Raw genomic sequence first — 22,105 nt, 5'->3', positions numbered from 1 at the left:
CAGTAATAATAAGTGCTATCCTCCAATGGAAGCCCAGGCCTGGGCTGCGTAGCTGATTTTTCACATTTTTAGCGAGAGAATAAATAAGGAATCACTGATGGCCATTTTGGATTTTATAAACCAGCAGTTTACGGTCATGCCTGGTCATTCTTTGTACCAGGAGACATGATCAGAGCCACTAAAATCATCACTGTGTCTGGCACATGTGGAGGAGACTGACTGTCCCAGAGCCCTGGACACTGAGTGATGCTGAGTCGGGACAGACTGAGCCCAGGAAACTGAAAACAGCAAACACACACACTGGTGGGTGAAGTGCTGGGGACCTGGTGAGCCTGAAGAGGAGGCAAAGAATCAGGCCAAGGTGAACCCAGAGTCCCTTCCATAGAGGCCTCACCTGGGCCCTGAGTGAGGAGGTTGAGCAGGAGCAGAGGCCAGGTCATGGTGGAGCTACACCAAGAATGCTGCCTTCTGACACCCCAAGCCTGAGCCTGGCTCCCCACACTTCTCTTATTTTCTCCCCTGCCTCAGAGGAGGGAGGGGCCTCCATGCAAATCTGCTTCCTTCACATGCTTCACCCCATTCCACTCCAACCTGACCTGGAGTCTAGATATACCTGCAACCCTGGAAAGAAGAGCTTTACCAAGAATTAAGGTCTTGCCTTGGCTGGGGGGCCTAGAGGGTTACAGCATCATCCTGGTATGGCAAGGTTGCATGTTTGATGCCCGGCCAGTGCTAATACAGGAATCAGCCAGTGAGTGCTTAAGTAAGCAGAACAAGAACTCCATGTTTCTCTCTCTCCCTTCTTCACTCTCTCTAAATTCAATTTGTAAGTGCTTTTAAAACAGCGAAACTTTTTAATACACTCTAAATAAGGTCAGACTGAGCCCAGGACAGCATGCAGAAATGGATTCAACCAGGGGATATCTACCTTTTCCTTAGGGAGAGTCCTGGTGTCTCCTGGTTGAGAAATCCCAGGACTTCCCCTCTGTGTGGTGTAGGCAAATGTAAAGACAGCTTGAATGAGGAAGGTTCAGGCACTCCATTTCCTGGGAATCAATGGCAGAGCATGGAACTGCATATTGACCTCCACTCCTTCTTATTCCCCTTAGTGAGGATGGCGCCTCTGCCTGGCTCCATACTCTGTCTTTGCAGTGGTTTCATTCTGAAGATGAGCCCTTGCGTGTACTAGGTCTTTTAAGAGATGATGTATGGGGCACAACAGTTTGGGGACCTCATGGGCTTGCAGGGAAGCAGCAATTCAAACTTCATCCAAGGAAAGCATAAAGCCCAACAAGTACCTTCCCCACATCCAGGCTCTGGTGCCCCTAGGGTCCTATACTATACATCCCTCTGGGGGCCCAAGACTGTGCATTCCTCAGGGAAGGCAGCTGACAGGGATTCCCAGATTACTTCCTTCCCATGTTCTTTCCCTTCTAGCTCAGTAACAGGTTCCCTGACCCCTCCTATTTCCCGGTGAGCCCATTGCCCTTTGTCCGTCAACTTCACCTAGGAAGAAATATGTTGCCTGCCACTACAGGTGGCCAAGATGCTCATCTCAGGGCTGATTAGTATGCCCCACGACTAGGCACAATGGTGTTGCTTGTGAGGCAGCTCTTGGCTCAAGGCTGAGGATACATTAACTAAAACTAACCAAATAGCAAGGTTGGATGAGAAACATGGTGCCAGGTGAAGACAGACTGACTTCTAAAATTGTGAGGACAAAAGATATTGCACAAAGAAGAAAAGGCTCTGTGGGATATAGATGTCCCAGGGGCTTAGAATAGCAGAAGTCAAGGTGAGAGATGGGCTGGTTCCTTGTGGAGATTCCAGGGAGAGTCTGTTTCCTGGCTCCTCCACTTGCTAGGTCGACAGCATTCCATGGTTGTACCTACATGACCTCAATCTCTGTCCTGTGGTCCCATCTCCTGCTCTGCTTCTTTCAGCAACTGTGCCTGTACATACCTGGTAATCCATTGCCTTTGTGTTAGGGTTCTCTAGAGCAGCTGGAGATTATAAGGGCCTGGTTGGTGTGATTACAAAGACTGAGAAACCCCAAGTTCTATAAGCTGGTGGGCCCAGGAAAGCTGTTGTCTAATTTGGCCTGAGACTGAGGACCTGAGAACCCCAGCAGTTCATGGTATAAGATCCAGTGTGAGGACAGAGGCCTCTGAGATGAGATGTGATGCCCCAGCCCTACGGTGATTCATGAATATAGGGGTGAGTTCCTCCTTTTGTTCTAGTCAGGCTCTCAGTGCATTGATGCTGTGCACATAGGGAGGGAAATATCCTTTTAGGGTCCACCACTTCAAATGCTAATCTTCTCTGGGAACTAGCTCAGAGACACACCCAGAAATCATGTTTATTTGGGCTCCTGTCCCGTCCTGTGGGCTGTAAAACCAAGGCATACAATTAACCCAGTCCCCATCTGAAAGCCTTCATCCCATCTGAAAACTCCCTTTTGCCTTATTAGGTAACATTTCCAGGTCCCGGAGATTACCAGCTGGATTTCATTGGGGGCTCATTATTCAGGGTCTGGAACCAGCCTTCCAGTGCTGCACAGCGATACACACACACACACACACACACACACAAACACACACAGGAAAGGCTCTGAGAGGCTCTTCTCAGGATGTGTTGCATAGTAGCACATGGAGGTGTTCTAGACACAGGAGCTACCACAAACCTACTTTTTAACTTCCTTTAAATTGACCTGGCTGTTTTATTCTTGAAATACTTTTAATATTAATGGAAACCTGAGAGGCTGTTCCCACTGCTTAGGACTTCACAAAGCAAGGGAAAGATCCAGAACTATCCATCAGTATCACCTTGCTCACAGTCTAGCTTCTGCAGCCCTCACTAGTGCTTCCCATTGAAATATGCCTTACCATAAACCAAAGCGGACATTTTCCTTCTACAGTCAAAGACAATTTAGGACGTCACTTATGAATTCCCACACTGGTTCCCACGTTGTTCTTTGTTTAAGGAATTCCTTCCCTCCCATCACGGGCAGGAAGAGGCTTTCCCTGTGGAGCCTGGGTGACATCCCTTGGCACCTCTCAACTTTCTGCCCTTTCCCTCCTTGATGTCTAAGGCAGCACCGGGCCCAGCCCCTACCTGGCATTACAGAATTGAAGGACAGGTGGTCAGGGTATGACTCCACCTGAAAGAGGAGAGGCTCCCACTGGTCCCTGTGAGGCTCTGCTCCAGGAGGGGCAAGGAGACTCCTCAAGTGTGGACTGATGGCTACACTCCGGGTTTGGGAAAATACTGAAGGGAGAAGAGCCGGGTACACAAGGCTCCAGAAGCACAAGCCCAAGTCTGTTCAGAAGTTCCTCATAGAGTCCACATTCATGACACCTGTGTGTGGATTAATTTCTTCATGCTTTCGTCTAGGTGTGTTAGGTGAATGCTGTTAGGAGGAAGTTGCTCACCAGACCAAGCCCCACGCTGTCTTTTGATGGGTGGGGCAAAGGAGCCAATTGGGAAAGATTTCATCAAGATGGAAAGGACACAGTGCCAAGCTTGGTACAAGGGCAGTGGGTTGGGTCTTCGGGAAGTCAAATCTGTACAGAGGACAGTTTGTGCCTCCAACTGTCCCCCAGCTCAGTCCTCATGACATAGTGATTGATTATTGTGTCAAAGGAGACAGAGAGCCCAAAGGAAGTTCTCATCTGTTCTCCTCTGTGTTCCATCAGGCCACCAATTCTTCAGGGCATTCCTCAGTCACCATGGTTTCAGCCATGGGCTGGCAGAAGCAAGGCCCCAGTAAAGGACCTTTATGTCTAGATGGCAGGGGAAGCAAAGTTGGATACGTGCTGTGTCTTGTGGTACGCTTGTTTTTCAAGGGACCACCAAACTAGAGTAGGTTCCTCATGTCTATTGACTTCATTGGGGGCTCATTTCTCAGGTGAGAGGCAGTGCCCAGGCCTTACTGATGCTAGGCCACCTCATTAAAAAGCCCCGCAATCCTCCCCTGCCAAGTGTCACTGCCTCTTCCAGAGCTTCTGCCCCAGAGGCCTGAATGCTGAGGGAGGTTGAGTCAGGACAGGCAGAGTCCATAAACTTGAAAATGAAAACAAAGGCACAGACAGATTGGTAAGTCCATGACTTCAGGTGAGCCTCAATAAAATAACTGGTCACCCCAAAACCAAACTATGGTGTCGCACCTGTGCAGTGATCAAGGGTGGTGAGGAGCACAGGAGCCCAGCCATGCTAGGGGCTCTCAGAGTGCCTCCTGAGCCCAGAGCGGGACAGGGCAGCCTACCCCTGGGGTTATTGGTCTCAGCAGGCTGTCCTGTGTTGGGGGTGTGGGTGGGAAGGTGTTCATGCCTACTCATTCAGGGGCCTTCTTTGAACCTGCACGATCTTCAATGTCCCTTCTAACTCAGAGCCCTAAAGGTGGGATCTTCAAGAGTGTCCTGCCTCCTTCGGATCGGGCAAAGAAGGTGTGCCTGGTATACATGTTTAAAAATAAATCCGGGAGGGCTCCCAAGGAGACAGGGCCCCTGAGCAGAGTTTCTCAAGGGAGAAGGGCTGAGACCACAGGACCCATAAGTGTGAGCCAAGATTTGTTCCAAGTTTCCACAACAGTCTAAACAAACATTCATGATACGTATGCATAAGTCACTCTCTCATCTATAGGTGCAATTGGAATCTCAATTAGGAGCAGTTTAGGGTGCCTGGAGCCTCACCCCACATCCACACCCACATCCCACTTGGAGGTGTGGCAGAGCCCAGAGACCTCTGCTCAGCACAAACCATACTGAGCCCTGGACTGAGGTTGGGGACACTGGGGCCCAAACAAAGGTTCCCTGCAGTGTCCAAAACTATGGCTGCAGCTGCCACATCGGCAAACAGACCTGCAGCATCTCCCCTTGCAGTGTTTCCCCTGGACCAGTGCTTGCAGCATCTCCCCTGGGACCAGTCCCACCAACAGCAGCCCCTCCCCACCCCTGGAAATAAGGTCCCCAGCCTTGTAGTACCTGCTGTGCTGCACAAAGCTGATGGTCAGGGCCTCCATGTCTAGTACGGTAGCCACCAGCCTCATGTGATGATTAAGTCCTTGAAATATATCCAGTGCACGTGAGGAGCTGAGTTTTTATTTTAATCTAACTATCAAGGTAACATACACTTTGGTTAGTGTTTAGAACACCGTGGGTGTGTGAATGAAACTTTTTTTTTTATATGTTAGGAAATGCAAATACAGACCCACCATTCCTGATTTAAAAAGATAGAATTTAGTACTCAATCCTTAGGGAGATGGCCTGTGAGAAACATCAAACTAAGTAGACTTTGGGCAAAACCTGAAGGTAAAATACCTCATTAATATTTTTGTGGCTGCTTGGCTCTAAAAGGCTGGGTGAATAGTCAAATTAACAGACAGAGATTAATAGGAGAACAAAAGGGTTTAGTTCATATACAAGGAGATTTCACAAAAAATTGATATAGCCATAAAAATTACAAACACACTGAGGCAACATTGGGTATATGACATTTTTAAAGTTTTTAAAACAAGTTTTTTATTGATTTCAGAGAGGAAGGCGTGGGAGAGAGAGGTAGCAACATCAATGATGAGAGAGAATCATTGATCCCCAGCCCCCCACGGGCACCACCCTGCGGATGCAGCCTGAAACCTACCATGTGTCCTGACAGGAAAATGAATCCTGACTCCTGGCTCATAGGTCCATGCTCAACCACTGAGCCAGGCCGATTGGACTATGTACTCTATATTTTGAACAAAGGGGAAAGGGGGGAAATTATTTTTCAGAAGTGAGAATGGGCGATTTGCAGGTAGTTGAGGAAGAACAGAACACACGTGTCAGGAAAGTTAAGAAACCCTGAGACATGGGTTATCTAGCTGACTGACAATGGTATGAACCCTCTTAGCCAATAGTTAAGAAATAAAGGAAACCAAGATTATGCCACCCTAAGACTGCTTTTTGGGATATTGATTTTTGGCTGTTTATTTAGAAGCCAAAGAGTCAGAGAGAACCTTTGGGCAACCCCAACCCGCTCCTGCCCAACAGATTCAGAGAGAGAAAGAGACCTTCTTCAGAAGGTTGTTGCCTTTTCCTTATTGGAGTGAAACATGGTAAATAAGAGGGCTTCAGCAGATGTCTATTAGCTAGATACCCTTCTTCCCCTGTGACATCATCAATCAGGAGTGTGAAAGTAGTTCCCAGACATTGTTGGTCCCAGGAGGCAGGGTTATAAATTCCAGTGGCTGCTGTGACCAGTGTTGGAATTGGTGGCAGTTCACCTCACCTAGAATACCTCCTGAGCCCACAGCTGCACAGGGCAAAGGCTGGGTCCAGGCTGGCTGGACCCAGGACCTGGAGAAGAGGGGGAAATGCAGAGGGGGATGACACAGGTGAACCTGGAGAGGAGGGAGAGGCGTCAGTCCAGGCACCCACATGAACTGTCCTTGGGAAAGGTCACCTGTGTCCTGAGGAGTAGAGCCCAGGCCATGGGGGAGACCCCTCAGGGCTCTGCCACTGACACTCTGACACTTGAAAGGACACTCACCACTGATTCTTTCATCCCCTCCCAACCAGGTTCGCAGGTGAGGAGGGATCTCCATGCAAATTGTTCCTGAGCTCTGAGGATTCTGAGTCCTTTTGTTCTAAGCTTGAGACTTAGCAACCAGGCGAGCAACCAGTGGACACCCTGTCCAGGAAGGACTTGACCTATATCCCCTTCCCAAGAAGTTGCTTTGAGGCTGGGCCAAGGCCCTGGAGCTGTGAGAGCCCTGCCTGTCAGTGAGCAGCTGGCATTCAGCTGAGTGATCCTCTCCACACACCCAACCTCTCCCCCAACAGTAACTCACATGGGGAGGGCTCTATCCTCTTCAAGTCCAGTCTCTGGGAGGCCTCAATCTGGGAGAAGGGATGCCGCCCAGGGATGAAGGTTCCTGCCTTTCCCTCTGGGCTCCTGGAGAGCTACGCCAAAAGAATTTTCAAAAGGTGTGCTTCACACAAATCGGGACACACACTGTGGCGAAAGCACTCTGGCCACCCTGAATTCTCTCCAAGACCTTTCACATGCGCGAATCCTGCAGTGAACTGGGCGTCCAGAGGCCATTGCAGGTGCCCATGAGGAAATCAGGAGCCTGTTGTACAGTGGGTGTCATGGAAGCACAAGTCAGCCCCGAATTCCTTCTTGATTGGCCCTCCCTGCTTTGGAGCCCAATTTATTCTTCCTCTCCTTAGTGTCTTCACCTGAAAACAACAACTGACAGCATTAAAGTTCAAAATGTCCTGGCATGAGTCTGGCTACAACATCAAAAGTCTAAGTTTTCCTTAGTCAGTAAGGGCGGTATGTTTTATCCACGTCAAGCATGCTCAGTTTGAGAATGCAGGTCCTTTCCCCCTTAGGCTTACTGTAGGTGATTGTAGACAAAAGTATGTAGCCCTTTCACCTCACTCTATCTCATCCCCTCACAGGACAGCCCAGGCGCAGCCTCTCTCAGCTGTGCTGGAGTGGGTGGGCGCGCACACACACACACACACACACACACACACGCACACACACACACAGCAACTCCTTCAAAAGCTTCACCCAGCTTCCCTCTCGTCCATCACTGAATGACTTTTAAGTCACAAGGGTGATCATTATAATGCAGTGCTGGTTGACTGACACTTTTAATGTTTCTACAACAAAAATAGCTCTTCATCACTAGTCCAGGAGAGGCAATTGTGATAGAGAACCTTGTAAAAAATGCAGGAAGATATTTTACAATAATTAGCATTAGCATTTTTAGTGGACATGTGGAATGCTTTAAGAGGTTCATATCTATGAGTTGCTGGTTTCACAGGAGGGTGGGGCCCAGGAACTTTTAGTCCCTCTTCCTTATGCAGGCTTATGTTGCCTAGGAACATGGCGAACAAAGTGAGGCAATAGGTGAAGCAATGGAATAAATGACTGTTATATTCACATTTAATATTACAAGAATAGGGTTGCATTATGTAATCAGTTGGGTGGCCTGCATTTTGCCTTTAATTTAACAGACCCCATCTTTTTAGTGCATCAACCTCTGCAATGCTGACAAGCAACCAGATCATCATGGACATAAGGGTGGACAAACTTTAAATAGATTCCCTTTGAATTTCACCTTCCAGGGATGCATCCTTGCTCTCTCTGTCACTCTTATCACCCTCCCCTGTGCCCCAGTGTCTCTTGCATTCGCAAATTGGCCAAGCACTTTACTCTCTCAGAAATTGTGCAGTCTGTCCTCAGGCCCTGAACAGGATCCTTCCAAGCCTGCAATGGCCCCTCCTTGTACAACCCTCAGGCAGGAGTCTACCTGCCTCTGTAAGTTTCCATACCAGCCACTTTGTTTTCTTGACAGAATTAGTTACAAAGAGCCATTTGTAGACAATGGTCTTGTTGGGTTTTGGGGTGTGTGTGTTTGGGAGTGTGTGTGTTTTCTATTTTCATCCTAAAGTCTGTGAGGAGAGACTCTGTGTAGCTCTGACCATGGCATTAGCAGCCACCCCAGGACAAATAATTGCCAAATGCATCGAGGAGAGAGGTGGGAGGGCTAGGCTGAATCTCTAGTTCCCAGGGGAAATAGTGGAGTTGTTGCTCTTTCTGTTTTTTATCTGCTCTGCTCTAGGTGACAATCCCAGATCCACTGGTGCTGAGTGCAGTTGCCTCATTTGTCCTCATTCCTCCATCTATGTAGCTGGAAACCTTAAACTCTGCTAGTTCATAGGCATGGGGAAGGTCTGGAGGAATGGCAAGGTAGGGACACACAAGAAGCCGGCCTTACCACCCTTACCCCCACCACCTCCCCATGGCCTATGGTAAAGAGATGCAGGGTCACCTGCATGACAGGGACACAGTGTCCTCTGGCCATTATCCCTCTCAGAATAAGTCTCACAGTTTGAAGAGTCTGAACACTTGGAGTGCGGGAAACGAGTTAAGTCGGCTCGCGTGAATTGCCCATACTCCGCGGGAGCCGTCTTTAACTCGGTTCATATAGATTTGCAGTGGAGTGCGGGAAACCTGTAAACTCGGGCCGATTGTAACTGCGTATTACCAAATATTTGTTTGTAATCCACCCTTTTGGTAGATGGAACAAAACCAAAAGACAGAGCCATCTTATATTTTGGCGGGAAATTCACCCGCACTCCAAGTGTGAATATTCCCCAAGTCTGAGTGAGGAAGAGAAAGGCAGCACAATGTGCCTGAGGCTGCCTGTCACTACCTGAGCCAAGTTAAGCAGAGACAGGGTTGAACCACACAATGAGTGTTTCTTCCAATGATGGGGTCAGTATGGGGAGAGCAGTCACTCACCCTGGAAATCAGGCTCTCAGCCCCTTGGGGGAGAAGACAGCTACCTGTAGCTGCCAGGCGCAAGTGTAACAGGGAAAGGGGAGGGGAGGGCCTGCTGTCTGGCCCTCAGGAGCTCAAAGGCTGACCACAAGGTGGCTAATCTTCTATGACTTTAGGAACAGCTCAGCCCCTTCCTGGGATGAGATGAGAATGGTCAGCCTTCCTGAGAAAGACCCCAGGAGGGGGTCAGGGTGCGGGCACAGCTGCCAAATCAAAGCGCTTCCTGTCCCGGGTCTCTTCCCAAAATGCAATTCTTTTCTGAGTAATGGGCCATGGAGGCAGCCTATGATTTTTGTACAGCCTGTTGCATCCTCCAGTGTCCCAGGGCCTCGTATTTACAGTGTGTAGTAATGATTAAACAACTGAGGCTCTATTCTTATTACAAGCCCTTCCCCACTATCAGAAGCTGATTTCCAAAGACCCCAAGGAGCCGCCTCAGGCCAGCTTGGATGACAGGGCTGGGCCTCAGCTTTGCTCTTCCCCTCTCCCTCTCTCCTCACAAGCCTGACTTTTGTCTCCTAAAGAGACTGTGGACAAGCAGGCAGCAAAACCTGTCAGACTGAGCATGCCAGGCCCCCTGTGGCCCCTGGAGGCGCCACCTGAGAGGAGAGCCCTGGGGTAAGGTTCAGCGAAGGGGCAGCTCTGCCAGAGCCTGTGCACCAGGCTGTGGCTGGTGCCTCCCCACCTGTCCTCAGCTTTGTGGGCCTGCTCCTCCTCAGGAGCCTCCTGCCCACTCTCTCTGTTTTCAGGCCCAGTTGTGACGTTGCCAAAGGGATTTGTTGGTGAGAGGAGAACCCCTTCATGAGGGGGGAAGGAAGGCAGGAAGGCTGCAATCACCTGAAGGTTTGGGGAGGTGAGCAGAGCAAAGGCTACATTCATTCCGGGCTTGTCCAAGAGCTGTGGTGACCCAAACCCCAGGGGCAGACTGAGGAGGGCACCTCTGCAGAGAGACAATGTAATTGCATGTGGCCAGCTCTCCTCTGCCCAGAGGGTTACTGAAATGTCCCCATCCACACAGTGGGGACAGTGGACTAGCCCAGGGCAGGCAGGGAGCTCTTTTCTAGACAGGGGGCTGCGGTGGGGTGCGAGTGGGGCGCCAAGCCTGGCTCAGGGACGAGGTAGTTAAGTGGCAGCCACAACCACAGAGGGAAAGGGGTCCCCAGAAACACAGACCAGGGGTGGCAAGTGGGAGGTTAGCTGGGGGTCGGGGCCTCCTGTCTCTCCCTCCACATCTGCGACCACCCCCACCCTCGTGCCTGCAAGCACAGGCTCCCCCTGGCAGCCACTCACCCTCTGCCACCCCTTGCAGCCTGGTGGGTGTGGCACCAGCGGCCCTGTCCCCACCTTCTCTGGGCCTGTTAAAACAATCCCCCCCCCCGCCCTCTCCCTGATCTTGGGATGCTCCTGACCTCGTGATCTCGCGAGATGTCGCCCCCAAAGGAACCGGGGTGCAGTCCCAGGAAGCTTGCCAGGCGGCGCCCCCCACCGCTTCCTTCCTGCCAGCCTCCCTGCTGAGCCGGAGCCCCGGTGGTGAGGAGCGCGGCCTGTGGAAAGGGTAAGTGCACACTGGGTTCTTGCTGTCTCCAGGGGTGAACTTGCTGTCTCAGGGGGCGAACTTGCTCTAGTCACTGGTAACCCGCAGCCCCTCCCCCGCCGGCATCTTCCATGTGAAAATGAGTTCCCACCTGGTTGGAGTGAAGGCCTGAGGTCCAAACCTGGCTCATTGGGCTGAGGCCAGCAGCCTGCTGCGCCAAAGCGGGAGCTCGCCAAGGGGACTTACACGCAACAATTCATGGAACTCTGGCATCGGCCTTTCTTGTGTGACCTCAGCTGGCCGAGTTTGCCCTTGACAAAGGGGGCCCCCACAGCCCCCGGCGCCAACTCCCCCGGGATCTGGCCCCTCAAGTCTGTGGGCTCTCAGGCCAGCCCTGCCCTGCTCAGGGCGTGGGGGACAGAGACGGGGCAGAACAGTGGCTGCTGGACGGTGGGCAGGGTCCAGGAGGGAGAGGTCGCTTTTCGCAGAGCAGAAGGCCCGTCACTCATCATTGTCCTCTGGTTCAGCTGGTGAGAAAGTGGTGGGCAGGCTGGGAGATAAGAGGTGATTCCCACTGAGAGGGGCAGAGCCCCCACTCCTGGTGTGAGTGTGAGTGCCCCTGAGTGTGCCTGAGTGTGAGTGTGTGAATTCTCACCTGATGATACGTTCCTGGGTTTCTTTTCTTTCTTTTTTATGGTTGGTGAAGGTATTACATGTGTGTTCTTATCCCCACTGCCCGTCCACCCCCCCCCCCCACCCCCCCCAACCCCCCCCCCCACCCCGCAGGCATGCCCTCACGCTCACCCCCTTGTGTCTGCGTCCATTGGCTAGGCTTATATGCATGCATACAAGGCCTTTGGTTGATCTCTCCCCCTCAGCCCCACCTCCCCTGCCTTCCCTCTGAGGGTTGATGGTCTGATCCAGGAGATCTGTTTTGGTTCATCAGATTATATTATATTCCACAAATGAGTGAGGTCATGTGATATTTATCTTTCTCTGACTGACTGACTGGCTTCGCTTAGAATAAATGCTCTCCACCTCCATCCATGCTGTTGCAAATGGTCAGTGCTCCTTCCTTTTTGGCGGCAGCATACCATTCCAGTGTGTAGAGGTACCACCGTTTTTAATCCACTCATCTGCTGACAGTCCTGAGGCTGTTTCCAGGTCTTAGCTATTGTAAATTGTGCTGCAGTGAACATAGAGGTGCATGTATCCTTTCTGATTGGTAATTCCAGGTTCGTGGGATATATTCCTAGAAGTGGGACCACTGGGTCTAATGGGAGTTCCGTTTTTAGTTTTTTTTAGGAAACTGCATACTGTTCTCCATAGTGGCTGCACCAGTCTGCATTCCCACCAGCAGGGAAGGAGGGTTCCTTTTTCTCCCCATCCTCGCCTTTGTTGATCTGTTGATGATAGCCATTCTGACAGCTGTGAGGTGGTACCTCATTGTCCTTTTGATTTGCATCTCTGAGATGATTAGGGACTCTGAGCATGTTTTTATATGTCTCTTGGCCTTCCTTTTGTCCTCTCTGGAAAAGTATCTATTTAGGTCCATTGTCCATTTTTGTGATTGGGTTGTTTATCTCCCTTTTGTTAAGTTGTATGAGTTCCCTGTAAATGTTGGAGATGAAACCCTTATCAGAGAGAACTTCGGCAAATATGTTCTCCCATTCAGTGGGCTTTGTTGTTGTTTTGTTGATGTTTTTTTTTTTTTTTCCTATGATGATGCTTTTTATTTTGATGTCTTCCCATTTGTTTATTTTCCATTGCCCCAGGAGCTGTGTCGGTGAAGATATTGCGTCAACATGTATCTGAGACTCTGCTGCCTGTGGATTCCTCTAATATTTTTATGGTTTCCAGCTTTATGTTTAAGTCATTTATCCATTTTGAGTTTATTCTTTGTGTATGCTGTAAGTCGGTGGCCTAGTTTCATTTTTGCAGGTGTCTGATCAAATTTCCCAGCACCGTTTATTGAAGAGACTGTCTTATCTCCATTGTATGTTTTTGTATCCTTTGTCAAATATTAATTGAGCTTAGTGTTTTGCATTGGTTTCTGGGTTCTCCCTTCTATTCCATTGGCCTATATGTCTATTCTTGTGGCAGTGTCCGGAAGTTTTGAGAACAGTAGCTTTGTAATACAGCTTGATATCTGTTATTGAGATCCCTCCTACTTTGTTCTTCTTTCTCAGGATTGCTGCAGCTATTTGTGGTCTTTTTTTTTATTCCAGATGGATTTTTGGAGAGTTTGTTCTAGGTCTGTCTGTGAAATATGCTGTTTGTATTTTAATGCAGAGTGCATTGAATCTATAGATTGCTTTGGGTAGTATAGCCATTTTAATGATGTTGTTTCTGCCAATCCATGAACAAGTTATGTTGTTCCATCTGTTTATGTCTTCCTCTATCTCTTTTTTCAACAGCTTCTGGTTTTCTGAGTAGAGGCCTTTTACCTCCTTAGTTAAGTTTATTCCTAGGTATCTTAATTTTTTTGGTGGGATGATCAATGGGATTTTTTTTTCAATCTCTCTTTCTGTAAGTTCACTATTGGTGTATAAAAATGCAGTATATTTCTTAGCGTTAATTTTGTAGTCTGCTACATTGCCAAATTCATTTATTAAGTTTACTAAATTTTTGAAGTAGTGTTTGGGGTTTTCTATGTACGTATGATGTCATCTGCAAATAATGACAATTTACTTCTTATTTTCCAATTTGGGAACCATTTATTTCTTTTTCTTGTGTGATCACTGTGGCTAGGACTTCCAGTACTGTGTTGAACAGGAGTGGTGAAAGTGGGCATCCCTGTCTTGTTCCTGTTCTAGAAGGAAATAGTTTTAATTTTTGCCCATTGAGTATTATGTTGGCGTAGGTTTGTCATATTAGGCTTTTATTATGTGGAAGGATGATCCTTCTCTTCCTACTTTGCTGAGTGTTTTTATCAGAAAAGGCTGTTGCACTTGGTCAAATGCCTTTTCTGCACCTATTGATATGATTGTGTGGTTTTTCTCTCAATTTCTTTATGTGATGTTTCATGTTCATTGATTTGTGGGTATTGTCCCATCCTTGCATCCCTGGAATAAATCCCACTTGGTCATGGTGGGATTTATTCTAATGTAATGCTGGATCCGGTTTGCTAGAATTTAGTTGAGGATTGCAGCATCAATGTTCATCTGGAATAGTGGCCTGTTAATCACTTTCTTTGTGGTGTCTTTTTCTGGTTTGGGGATTATGGTAATGCTGGCTTCAAAGAAAGAGCTTGGAAGTATGCCGTCCTGTTGAATTATTTGAAATAGTGTGAGCAAGATTGGTTTTAGTTCTTCTTTGAATGTTTGGTAAAATTCCCTTGAGAAGCCATCTGTTCCAGGGCTTTTGTTTTTTGGAAGCTTTTTATTACTGATTCAATTTTATCAGTAATTATAGGCCTGTTCAGGATTTTTGCTTCTTTCTGATTGAGTTTTGGAAGCTTGTCTTTGTCTAGAAATATGTCCATTTTGTCCAGGTTTTCCATTTGTTGGAGTAGAGTTGTTATAATTTTTTACAACCCTTGTATATCTGTCGGGTAATTTGTTACTTCAACTCTTTTACTTCTGATTTTGTTTATTTGGGTCCTCTCTCTTAGAACCTCTAGACTGGCTAGAGGTTCATCAATTTTTTTTTTCAAAGAACCAGCTCTTGGTTTCATTGATCTTTTGTATTAGTTTTTTTTTTTTGTCTCTATGGCCTTTATTTCTGCTCCGTTCTTTATTATCGCTTTCTTTTTTGGTAATATGGGCTTTTATTGTTGCTCTCTTTCTAATTATTTAAGTTGCAAGACTACTTAATTTATTACCATTTTTTCCGGTTTTTTGGGTAGCCCTGTAGAGCTGTGACCTTCTCTCTCAGGACTGCTCTCATTGTGTCCCATAGATTTTGGATTGTGTGTTTTCATTGTTATTTTTTTCCAGGATGCTTTTTATTTCTTCTTTGATCTCTTTGGTAACCCAACCATTGTTTAATAGCATGCTATTTAGCCTCCAAGTGTTTGACTTTTTTCCTTGTTTTTATTGTATTTTATTTCTAGTTTTATGCCATTGTGTCCTGAGAAGATGCTTATTATGATTTCTATCCTCTTGGATTTGAAGAGACCTTGCCTGTGTCCTAATCGGTAGTCTGTCTTTGAAAATGTCCCATGTGCACTGGAGAAGAATGTGTATTCGGTAGCTTTGGGATGAAATGTTCTGAAGATGTCAAGTCCATCTGAACTGGAGAGACATTTAGGATTGCTGTTGCTTTGCTGGTTTTTTGTTTAGAGGATTTATCCATTGGTGTCAGTGAGGTATTGAAGTCCCCTACTTTGACACTATTGCTATCTATGTGTCCCTTGATCCCTTCCTGAAGTTGTTTTATGTATTTGGGCACTCCTGTTTTGGGTGCATATATGTTTACCAGAGTTATATCCTCTTGTTGATTTTCTCCTTTTAGTATGGTGTAGTGGCCTTCCTTATCTCTTGCTATGACCTTCATTTGAGTTCTATTTTGCCAGATATAAGTATTGCCACCGCAGCTTTTTTCTCATTTCCATTTGTTGAAAATTTATTTTCCCTTCTTTCACTATCAGTCTGTGTTGAATCCTTTGCTCTGTGATGAATCTCTTGCATACTGCAAAATATGGGTTATGTTTTCTTATCCATTCAGCTACCTTATGTCTTTTGATTGGAGCACTGGATCCATTTATGTTTAATGCTATTATTGTAAGTACTTGTTTGTCATATTTTTTCTTTTTTTTTAAAATATATTTTATTGATTTTTTTACAGAGAGGAAAGGAGAGAGATAGAGAGTTAGAAACATCGATGAGAGAGAAACATCGAACAGCTGCCTCCTGCACATCTCCTACCCGGGATGTGCCCGCAACCCAGGTACATGCCCTTGACCGGAATCGAACCGGTTTCGGCGGTCATATTTTTTCTTAATGTTTGTTCTTCTTCTTGCCTTTCTGTTTCTTCTCTTTACTGCAATCCCTCTAGCATTTCTTACATTGCTGACTTGGTGGTAATAAACACTCGTAGCCCTTTTTTGTCTGTAAATTTCCTTATTTATTCTTCAATTTTGAATGATAGCCTTGCTGGGTATGGATTCAGTCCCTGTTTTACATCACGTTGTATATTTCATTCCATTCCCTTCAGGCCTGGTGTGTGTCTGTTGAGAAATCTATTGATATTCTAATGTGATTTGCCTTGTAGGTAACTTTCTGTCTCTCTCTGGCAGCCTTTATGATTCTTACTTTGGCATTGATGTTTAATTATGATGTGGCTTGGTGTTGGTCTTTTTGGGTTCATCTTATTTGTGACTCTGTGTGGTTCTTGGACTTGCATAGTTATTTTCTGGCCAGTATCAGGGAAGTTTTCTGTCATTATTTCTTCCAACATGTTTTCCCCTCCCCCATCTGCGTGGAAGAACTGGCTGGGTCTATAGACCAAGACTGAGCACAGACCTGCCGAGCACCTGGATTGTGGTGGGTGATTGTCACCTAAATGGACACTCTTGCTCTCTGCCCATGACCCCGGTTGTGTCCACCGCTGCCACACAGAGAGTGGCATGTTACCATTCTCTGGTGACTTCTCTAGGCACACTCCCATCAGGCTGGCCCTGGTGATGGCCATGGGAGCCTTACACCAGGAACCAGGGCCTTGTTCTTGTGTCACCGTCCCATGACCCACTCAGAGATATGAGCGCAGGCGACTAATTCAGGCCTCAGTTGCTGCACATGGAGAAGTAAGTCAATTTATGGCCCCTGCCAAGGTCTGTTGTCTGGAGAGAGAAGTAATGAGACTTGGAAAGTGAAATGCTTGGGTAATTTCTTAAATTCTGCCAAACATGAGGAATTACTTTTGCTCATCATCGTGACTCAGAACCCAGCTTCAGGTTCACAATGGCCAGCTCCCAGAGAAGTGTAAATGAGGAACAAGGTTGTGACCAAAAAAAGGATGGAGAGGTCCCAGGGCAAGCCATGAGGGCAAAGAGCTTCACACTAAAGGAACTCTCCCAGAGACAGGTGCCCACGTAGGCAGCAGGAAGGATGGGACCTGGGAAGCTTATCCAAACCTAGAAAGCAATGTGACAGTTCAGCAGGGCATGGAAAAGATTCTCACGCTGTGTGGAAAGTTGTATGAGCAGAAGACCCGCAAGCCATGTTTAAACTAGTCTTGAAATAGTTTGCAAAGGCTCATGTCAGTTTTTAATTCTCAAACATTTAAAATCACAGGGTGCTAAGTAGTGATTTTACTACTTTATTTATTTACATGTACGGTATGTTTATAACAGAGTCTTTAATGTTGTGATAAAAATTTGTAATGGCCATTGAAAAATAACAACTTTTCCTATGGTTATTAGGATTGCTGAGCAGGGTATTAGCTGGAGGTACCATTCTGTGTGGCGTGCTCTACAGTGCAAAGCAAGAGCAGCCTGTGACTTGCTCATTTTCCAGCCCAGTTGTTTTGTTTTTTCGTTTGTCTGCTCAGTCAAGTGAGGGTTCATGCCTCAGAGATACTCTGAGGAAGACCGTGACATTCTCATGAGGTGTCCCTGCAGATCACCCGGAATAGGAGTGGATGCACCTTAGGCACTCAGTGAATGTTCTTGAGTAAATCCAGGATTGAAGAGAGAGAGGAGAGGAGTCTGTCTTTGGTGGGCGAGGATCAGCTGACCCGGGGACATCCCAAATAACATGTCCACTCTGTGCCAGTGCCTCCTGCCAGCCCTCCTGCACCACCCTTGGCATGAAATGGCTAGACCCAGGCATGTCCTGGATGTGAGGCATGTTCTCCTTGGGGAGGAGGGAGGAGGGACAATCCCTTGTTTAGGTCTAGATGTCATTGGGGCTGAAGTGAAACCAGGTCTGGTTGGGCAGAGGCAGGGCAGGTAGAGCCAGCAGAGACTTGTGAGTTTGAAAAAGGCACAGAGGACTAAATATGTCAGGATAAGAAGAGGTCTGACTGCGGGAGGAAAGAAGCCAGGTGGAAGGGTGTCTGCTCGAAGGCTGGGTTCATAGAGCGGACGATGGGAAAGCCCATGCATGGGGACTGGTCCCCAGGGCCTCTGAAGGCCCACAGAGGCAGGGCTTGCTGTGGATCCCAGGAAGGGCATCCTCCTGCCTCTTTGGTGCCTCTTTGGATCCAGAAAGGCAGCTGGGATGTTGATTTTCATTCTGTACAATGTAGCTTGTCATGTTCTCCAAAACAGCTCAGAAGAATTGGGGAGAACTCGTGATTTCTCTTATCAGTGGGTATCCCCAGCATCAGGTTCATGATGGGCTGACTGACATTCCAGGGATGCATAAAGAGGGTCCCAGACTTGGAGCACATTCTAAGGACCCCCATTCATTCAAAAAAAGGTCCCAAGGGCAGATGACCTGGGATCGCAGTAGGAATTTTGTGACTGAAGAAGGCGGTTGCAGAGGACGGCCCTCCTCATGGGCTCAGAGGCTACTGTGTCCTGTCCATAAGTGAGGGCCATGATGAGAGCAGGTGGCAGGTGACCAGGATGTGGTGAAAACATCCCCCCAATTCATGTGTGGGTGCTGGGACTCGGCGGGGCCTTTCCAATACTGGGCAGGAAGTTCTCCTGCCCCCCGTGCCATAGCACATGCCCGGGGGGGCGGGTGGGGGTGGATAGAGGAGTGTTTCTTGCTCATGAAGAAGGCATGTTCGCCTCAGACTTTGTTTCTAGGTCATTCTTAGTGGTTCCTACTACCTCCTTGTATCTCCTGGACACTGGGATCTCATAGAGGCTGCCTGAGCTTGGGCTCCTACAGTTTTCCAGTTTCCGCCTGGTGCATATAATGTCTGTGTTAAAGAGAAAATCTCAGCCCCCAGATGGCACCCTCAGGCTAAAAGCCCATGATACCAAGTCTAGACTCAAATGCTGACCTCATTACAGTTTGAACCTCTTCCAGAAACCTCAACAGCCAGTCTGGAATTTTCTGGTCAACACCACTGTGGTAATCTGTCACGTGGTCCCTCTGCCTGGAACATGAGAGTTGTTTGGGCATCACAATACAGGGGGTACAGAAGAGCCTACAGAAAAGCCAGGCCTCTCTCTCTCTGTCTCTCTGTTAGTGGTCAGCGCACACAAGGGCTATCCACAGGGACTGGAACAAGTGGCTTCCAGTGAGCACCACTGAGGTTCAACTGCTCTGGGGCCGTCACCGGGAGCTAGTCCAGGCCCTGGACTCAAACACTCCTCCCCACTGGGAGCCTCCATCGCTGGCCTGTGGCCGCTCCATGGCCGGGCTTCCCTGTGCACAAGTCAGGCCCCCAGTACTGAAAGGGACATCAACCTGCCAGGGAGCCAGAGCCATGGCCTCACAAGTCCATGCCTGCCATTCCCTGCATCCAGCCCCTTCTTGAATTCAAGTTCTTGTGGCCTGTAAACACATTTACATTCTTTTCAGCAAAATACTAAGCTGGCATAAACCTCTGCTTTGTTCTGTGTCCCGTCCTAAGAATAAGACATCCTTTTGTGGAGGATGGTCTAATGTTAGAAGACTTTCCCACGGTGACCCTCCTTCCCATCAATCAAGGAGGTGGTAAAGCAACGCTGAGCCAGTGACAGGCCCCGGGTCTGAAGAGTGGACAAGCCAAGCCAGTTCCCGGAGAGCACTTAAGTGGACACAGGTGAAGGTCACACCGGGGAGATGGGGGTATGGAGGGCCACCCTGAGGGGCAATACAACCAAGTGAAAGGGAGATGTCCTAGTGTGCTCTTGGATCCCATAGTCAATGGACAGTTAGCTGCCCAGCAAGGAACAGGCTCCCTTCCCACCTGCCACTGCATTCTGGCCCTCGGCTGTCTCAGTTCGCTCACTGAGTGTCCTGCCAGAGGTGCACTAGGGAGAAGGCCGCACATCCAGGCCCAGGAGCAGGGCTCCATTTGCCTGTATGTCTCCCTAAATGTGAGGAAGTCAGTCCTTCTTTTTCTCCTTCTACTGCCTCTCATTCAGTGCCAGCCACTCACGTGCTTGCTGCTCTCTGCTGGGTGTCAGCAGCTTCCTAGCTTGTCACATACAGCAACTGGCCCTTTGTTCTCTTTTTATTGCCATTCCTTTCTTTTTCTTCTACCTTCCACTCTTTTAGCTTGGCCCATCAGTGTAGGAGCTCATTTTTCCATTTCTTAAGTATATTTCTTAATAAGATCAGAGAGGAAGGGAGAGGGAGAGATGGATAAAACATCAATAATGAGACAAATCCATTGGTTGGCTGTCTCCTGCACATCCACCTGGGGATCCAGGAGTAAACTCTGGCCCCTGGTCCAACTGAGAATTGAACTATGTCCTATTGGTGCATAGGCCTACTGTGCCACACTGGCCAGGCACACTCTGCTTCTTCTAGTGGGAAGAGAAAATGCTGAAGTTTCTGTAACAGTCAGTGAGCTCCCCACCCCCCCCAAAAAGAGGATAAGAGAACAAGGGTCAGAAAATGTATATCTCTTACAGCAAATGCTCTCTTTCTCTTCCTCTCTCTCTCCTATTCCCTCTCCCTCTCCCTGTCCCTCTGTCTGACATGCACCTTGTCTTCCCATCCCCACCTTGACAGGGAAGAGTGTCCAGAATGGGAATCAGAACCTCTGGAATTTGAGGAAAAGCATAAAAATTGTCAGGTTCGGGGGGAGGAAGGGCATAGGCAAAACAACCTGTGGCTTGGGAGTCAGTTCCTCCCCACATAGAGATCATGTCCCATTACCTTGTGGGAAGATTCTGCTGTGGGGCTAACTTATGTAAAGCACTTGACAGCATGTCCTCTTCTGGAATCACCCAGTGCTATTAGCATTGATAGTGATTATTAACCACCAGATGCATGATAAGGAAGAAAGATAAAAGTCCATGCACCCTGGCAGTGTGGCTGGGCAGGTTCCCGTGCACCAAAAAGTTCACCGATTTGATTTCTGGCCAGGGCACATGTCCAGGTTGCAGGTTCCTTCCCCAGGCCACCAACATTGTTTCTCTCTCACATGAATGCATGCTTCTGTGTCTGTCTCTCTCCATTCACCTCTCTCTAAAGAATCAATTTTAAAAACCCACCATATTAAGACAAAACAAAGGAAAACTCATTGCTGCATGTTGCCTCTAAAACAGAGTGTCCTGCACTTGACGCTTTATTTGTTCTAAAGACCACAACTGAGAAATCCAGGAGAATTCTTTATTGGAATCTGGACTTTTCCATCAAAATATTCAGAAAAGCATAGTGTCAAGGCAAGGAGGATTAGAAAGCGCCTGTTCTGATAGAGACCGCATCTGTGAAGATGGGCACAGAAGGGACCTGGATAGGAGGTGACTGCTGGTGCACAGGGATCATGTACATGAAGGCCCTGTGGGCGGGGTCTCTAGGCCATCAGAAAGCAAGCGGGGAGAGTAAGGCACACATAGGAGGTTCCTTACTACTAGAATGTACCCCAGAGTCCACCAATCTGCACAGCACTCAGGCAGGCTGGATACAGGGCAGCTGGAGCACACGAATGTCAAAGGGAAGACTCTGAATAAAGAAGAGCCAAAGCCTGGCCTGCTTGGCTCAGTGGATGAGTTTCGACCTGTGAACCAGGAGTTCGGGGTCCAATTCCCAGGCCGGGACTTGCCCATGTTGTGGGCTCTTAGCCCAGTAGATGTCTTGTAGGAGGCAGCCAATCAATGATTCTCTCTCACCATTGATGGTTCTAACTCTTTCTCCCTCTCCCTTCCTCTGTGAAATCAACAAAAATATATATATATATCTAAAAGTATGTAAATAGCTTAGGGTTTTGATACCCCGAATATCCGTTTAGAAATACAAGAAGGAGCTCTTTGTCACGATCAGGATTTTTATGCTGTTCCTTCTTCTCATTTAATCTTCCTTTCTAGTCCACTTCCCCATGGGATTGTATATAAAGTGATCTATTTCATGCTGGGAAGTTTTGTATTGTTTGTCTTGTTGTATTTCTCTGCACCATAATATGTTATCAATACAAACCTACAGTGGAAAAATTAAGCTGAGTAAATTTGGCGTCCAAATGGCTTTATTAAGTATTTCACCAATCCAGGAGCATACCAGCTGGCAATGAAAAAGGGGCTCACTGAGCCATATCATCCATGATTTGTTCCTCCCCACAACACGCAATCTGACAGGCTAGATTTTAAAATCCTTAAAAAGTTGAGTTCCCAGCTTCCAAAATTTTCAATTAATTTCACATACACTGTTTCAATAAAAATAATGTTAAAAACCACACATTATTGGG

The sequence above is a fragment of the Myotis yumanensis genome, unplaced genomic scaffold (genome assembly GCF_028538775.1).
Source record: "Myotis yumanensis isolate MYYU_CA2020_CCGP unplaced genomic scaffold, mMyoYum1.0.hap1 SCAF_24, whole genome shotgun sequence".
NCBI lineage: Eukaryota > Metazoa > Chordata > Mammalia > Chiroptera > Vespertilionidae > Myotis > Myotis yumanensis.
The sequence above is the reverse complement of the archived record's forward strand: the minus strand, read 5'-3'. Positions refer to the sequence as shown.